A 6,170-nucleotide genomic window follows, 5' to 3' on the forward strand; every position below is an offset into this window, starting at 1 on the left:
GGGGAAAACTTAGAAAAACTCCCGAGAAGAGGCTCCTGGTCTTGTTTCATAATCTAAAAATCTCAACCTATAATTATTATTACTATCCTGATACATTCCTGTAACTACTTTGTAATTTTTGTTTATAAATAGACAAAGGCTTTTCATAAGGGGAGGAGCCTCTTCTCGGGAGTTTTTCTAAGTTTTCCCCTGTAATAGCCTTGTAATCCTCCAAGTTCTAATACAAAAGACTGCAAAATTCCTGTAAGTTTCTTTATTATATCTGAGCTTCTTGTTCTAGCATCAGACTGAAGCCTACAGTCGAGCCTCTCGATTCTGGCTGCTAGATCCAGTTAAGCTCTAAATTCTTTTTTTTTTGTTGTTTTCCTCTTTACTTATTTGTCATGTAAAATCAATTATGTGTGACCAAAAATTTGGGGGAGAGTACTTCAATCGTTTAAATTTTGACAAGCTAAAAAAAAAAAAGTGTAGAAGGCTTACATGGCAGTCAAACACATGCAAGTATGATCCTGTATGTCCATGAAGTTTGTTATTGTATAAGCACAATTTATGTGAATGCAACTAATTTACATATTTGGAATGCAACTAATTTACATCTTCAGCGACATGAGATCTCCAAGAACCCCCACCCCCAAAAGCAGTACTATTATATGGAATGAGGCTGAGGTTAGAGCATCATCAACCATATGGTTAAGAATGTTCGGAAAGGTCAAAAGACCAATTCCACCTTCACAAATGTGGGGTGGGATAATATTATGAAAGGTTTAGAACATGAATTCAGTCGGCCGTTTGGAAGGGAGCAGCTGCGTAATAAAATGAACAAGTTACAAAGGCAGTACAACAGCTTCAGGCATTTACTAGAAACAACGGGATTTGGATGGGATGCAAATGCAAGGATTGCGACAGTGGAAGACTCTGTCTGGGAATCTACAATTAAGGTATGAATATTTTATTCGGTTTAGATATGTATGAGAATGCACTACTGATACGACCCTTGTTGATTACTTATACAAACTTCTTTGGATTATAGGAAAACAAAGAGTGGGCGAAATACAGGAGAGAAGGTCTACCATGGTGGCCGGAGTTGTTAGAGATATTCTCCGACTCCAGTGCCTGTGGGGATAGAGGGTTATCACAGAGTACAGCAACTACTTCTAGGTCTACTAATGTTGTTGTTGATGATGATGAATTTCAGGACACTGAACCGGATGTAAGTGAAGGTTGTAGTGGCGAACCCGACAATTCAACTCCTCCAAAGCGGCAAATTGATAGGACTCCTACGGATCGTAGGAGGAAGAGTCAGACACGCACACTCACGAACTCTGCACAGGACTTCAAGGAGTTTGTGAGATGGAGGATGGATAAGAGTAACTCATCTGCCACTTCAGCCGTTGTCCGACCTCTAGATCCAATGTATGATGGGCCACATAGTGTTATGAGCTGTCAGAAGCTCCTAGACACTTTAGAAGATCTTCCAACAGATTTGTATGTCTTGGCTCAGTGTATGATACATAGTGATGCTGGTTAGCGCTTGTCATTCGTGGAAGTTAGGGCGGACAAGAGGTTGTGGATGATCCAACATTTGAAGGATATCCCGTGAGCTGCTTCAGTTGGTTTTATTTCATGGTATTTTCATAAATTGAGCTGGTTGGGTTGGAGATTGTGTGGACTTTTCAGGACTAGTTTTTCAAATGTTACTTAAGTTAATTTTATTTCTGTGACTTTGATATTCCTCTTTCTAGCATACACTTGTTATGAATTGACCGGAATGTTGATACTTTAGGTGGATGTTGCTTGTGTTTTATGGTTCTCTGTTGGATTCGTACAGGTTTTTTGTTAACTTTTTAAGATAGGCTGTGACATATAATGGAATATGAACAACTAATGATTATGGTTCATATTTACTGTCAGGAGTATTTGTTTGTTTGATGATATCATGTCACTTCAGGATTGCATGTTAATATTCATTTGTTCGCATATATACAGGTTCATTAATGTGTCTGACTTATATCCCTTTTACCATTGTAGGATGTTATTTTATTTTATTTTCCATTTCATGTTGATACTAGTCATAGTACATATAGCGTAGTTAAGATTCTGGCATACTGAATTTTGTCATTAACACAGGGATGTCAAATGACCCTGAAACCAACAACACGTGGTCATCTAGTGATGATGACGACATGGTTATATTATATCAATACCAAAATCTGCTAAGTACATATAGGATAGAGAACCTGTGAATGATAGTAGTCACACTGATGCTGTATTGGTAGCAGAGGTTCTCGCAGGACATGCAGATGTATGCTACCGCAAGTTTAGAGTTGAAAGACATGTCTTCCTCAACCTACGAGATAGAATGGTACATAGAGGTTGGTTAGAAGACACTCGTTACATTCGAGTAGATGAGCAGCTTGTAATGTTTCTCATGGTAGTAGGCCAAGGATTGAGTAACAGACAAACACAACGGAGATTTTAGAGGTCGGAATAGACGATTAGTGTTGTTTTTCACTCAGTATTAGAAGCTATGCTTCATCTCTCGCATGAAACAATTAGGCCACTGTTTGAAATTTAAAATGTAACTGCAAGCGTACGAATCAGTGTAGCTACGGGTCGAACACAGGGAGAGCAGCCACTTTATTTTTTTATTTCTTTTAATAATGCGAAAGTGAACCGATTAATGATTGTGATCTAATTCTAATTACCGTATTAAACATATGTATCTAAAATAACGTCCTAACCATTCGTCATCTAAGAATTTAAAGATACAAGCCACGCAATTAAAATTAAATAAATAAATAACTGAAAATAAACAACCCACGCAATTAAAAAAAATAATAATAATAAATAAATAAAGGAAAAAATGTTGAAATAAAAATAAAATAAAAGAAAGGGGATAAAGCTAGAGAGAGACTCACAAGTAGGTTTCTCTACTTAGCCCGAGGGATGCATCATAATATGAGCTTCCCTACTTGACGAGAGAGTCACTCTTACAAGGGTTTCTCTACTTGGCTTTAGGGAAAGGGAGACAATTAAAATAAAAACAATAAATTGATGGTTCTATGGCTAGGAGAGGCAAAGCCAACACATACACTAGCCATGAACCTTGGGGGAGAGGAATAGCAATAATGTAACGACTGAAAATAAAAATCCTAAATTAAGAAAGAAAGGGTAGTCAGAAGAGGGAATGAGAGGGGGGAGAGAAGACTACTGAAAGAGCCTACTTACTTGAATCAATGCTTAAACTTGAAAAAAAATTGCTCCACGGCTCATGATCTTGTCACCTAGATCTAAGCCTAGAACTATAACTTAAAAAATTACAACCCAATTGCATAAATCATAAACATAAAAAGGCTGAATAAAAATAAAAGAGTGCTTGCATTAATTGACGTAAAAAAAACTATTACAAAAGTGATTAAAGCAAAAATAGAGAAGAACTAGAACTAAAGAGAGAGAGAGGGAGAGAGAGCAACTAAAAAAAACTAGAAGAATAATGAATTGTCTCCCCTCCTCTTACATGAGTTGTATTTATAGGGAATGGGGAGGTAGGGTAACAATTTTCTCTTTTCTAAAAGAGAGAAACCCACAATTGATTGTGAGATCTTTTGAGACCAAAAGTGCTAAGGTGGAGGAGAGAGAAGAGAGAAATAAATTTCCTATAATTTTTTTTGCTTATTTTCTTTCCTTTTTTTTTTTTTTTTTTTCTTTTTCTCCCTCCAAGGGACGATTTTTCTTGCTTTATGTGATTTGGACAATCTTTTGGTGGGTGATGATGTGGAGGAGAGAGAAGATTTGGACAATCTTTGGTTCTCCCTTTTTTTTCTTTCCTTCGTTTTTTTCTTCTCTTCTTGCTTCCACGATTTTCCTTGCTTCTAATTTGATGTGGAAATCCCCTCCATGCCCTTAGTGCTTTAAGTGAGTGAAAAGCAGGAAATCTTCAACAAAATTCTCTAAAAAAAAACAACCATGAGATTCGAACTTGAGACCTCTTGGTGAGCAAGGGAATTTTGTACACCATAGCTCACCAACTACACTAAGTAATTATTGTTACCAAAAATGAATCTTCAATCAATTAAGGATGTGGTCCATCGATCCTTGTTGGCATTTGAAGTATTTCTTGTACCTCTGGGACAATTGCAAACGGGCTGGTTCTGCATCTCGGTTCAGTTCTGATCCATTATTCTTTTTCTGACCCGAAAAGAATAATCATTTGTACGGGTGACCAAACGAATGTGTACTTTTAATTGAACACGTCCATCTTGCTCAGAATTTCATCCTCTTCGCAACCATGAAAAGAAATAGGACCTCTTTACGTGTAAAATTGAAGATATAGCGCCCGATAGTCCTTAAGGCTTTGTAAATATAAAACCTGCAAAAAAGAGAGTAAAACCCAAGGTAGCTCCATTCTAAATATGTAAAATGCATGTTTTACTACCCTAGATTTCACACATATATGTGCTCATCAGAATTCCCCCACACTTAGACTTTGCTAGTCCTCNAATATCGAGTACTGAATCTAACTTCTGAGGATCATGGTAACCTATATTTAATATCTTTCCTGATTCTTTTTTATCTGCAAACGTTACTGGTTCTTCTAGTCTCCGGCCAAACCCCCCTTTTTGCTTGCAAAATATCCTTATATCCTTCTCTTCTTCTCCCTCTCCTGTGCACCTCCCTCGCCCTCTGACTAGCACATATCCTTCTGTGCTACTCACCTGAACCGGCAGTCTCCGGCCAAACCCCCCTTTTTGCTTGCAAAATATCCTTATATCCTTCTCTTCTTCTCCCTCTCCTGTGCACCTCCCTCGCCCTCTGACTAGCACATATCCTTCTGTGCTACTCACCTGAACCGGCAGTCTCCGGCCAAACCCCCCTTTTTTCTTAGGTATACATTATTAAGTGGATAGTCTATTGAATATTTATCACATACATCTTTAAAACTTATAGATGCGGGTTTTAATTTATATTTATACTCTGTTTCTATTCCATCAACTGATGTTGCTATTGTTGGATTTTTTGTTTCTTCGAAATCATTTTTATCAAAAAATTTTGGATTTATTATAGAACTGGTACATCCTGTATCAATTATAGCCTTTAAATATACTATTTTCTTATTTATTTTTATTCTGCAAAGTGTTTGTAGGTTATTTAAACTATTTTTTACTTGGCAAAATATAGCTATGTCTTTTTGAATTATTTCTGATTTTTCTATAGTGGCTAAGGTATAGTTTTCAATAACTTGGTTACTAGTGCTAGCTCTATCTGTTGATCCAAATCCTCCTAGTCTTTTTATATCTAGTCCTTGCTCATGGTTTGGTAGTATTATAGCCTGAGCTATTTTTTGTCCTGTTTTTAGAGTTTGAGATATCTGAGTAAAGTTTCTTATTATAACATAGATATTGTCTTCATAGTCAGAGTCTAGGATTCTAAAGATTACTGTGAATCTATATTACAATCTTCAGAAGAATTAAAAGATCTTCCAGAAGAAGTAAAAAGAATAATTCTACAAAAAAGTTATTTAAATCCAGAAGAATTATTTACAAAATATATCACTTATATAGATAGATATAATCACTGGCAGAATACTCATAGAAATTATTATCCTTTATTGGCACTACCAAGAAGCTTTACAGAATGGACAGACTAGATTATTTACAGTCAGAAATTTTTAAAATATGAACAGAAGTAAATAAAATACAACAAAACTTAGATTATATTAATAGAAGTATTACTTTATTATTACAACACATATGAAGAACCACGAATTGAATGGATGGAAATAGTTGAGAATGGAGGGATAAAACCAGTAAAATCAACAAAAGGATCCTTAGGATATGATATTTTCTCACCAATAGAAATAATATTACTACCTAATGATATTACTATTATAGATACCCAAGTTAGGTTGACAGTATGATCAGAAGAATACTAAGAGGAAGTGGAAGTAATAGTAATAATGATGACATCCGATTAGAAGAAATAGTTGACATTGAATCAGATATTACTAGGTTTAGTACACAACAAGCCCATATGATAAACCCAAGACAATTATATGCTCATAATAGACTCTTAAGAGATACCAGTTTATTTTCAGGATATCAAGAGGTTACTTTATCAGTTTCAAATGATGAAGTTGAAACCATAGATGTAATCAGCCAAGAATCAATAAG

The 6,170-nt window shown here is 35.7% G+C and overlaps 1 pseudogene; it reads left to right on the top strand.

Moving 5' to 3' along the window:
* Positions 1 to 686: 686 nt before the first annotated feature.
* The window catches only part of LOC122069449, an 11,197-nt pseudogene continuing 5,713 nt past the window's right edge, over positions 687 to 6,170 (top strand).

The sequence above is a fragment of the Macadamia integrifolia genome, unplaced genomic scaffold (assembly GCF_013358625.1).
Source record: "Macadamia integrifolia cultivar HAES 741 unplaced genomic scaffold, SCU_Mint_v3 scaffold621, whole genome shotgun sequence".
Classification (NCBI taxonomy): domain Eukaryota; kingdom Viridiplantae; phylum Streptophyta; class Magnoliopsida; order Proteales; family Proteaceae; genus Macadamia; species Macadamia integrifolia.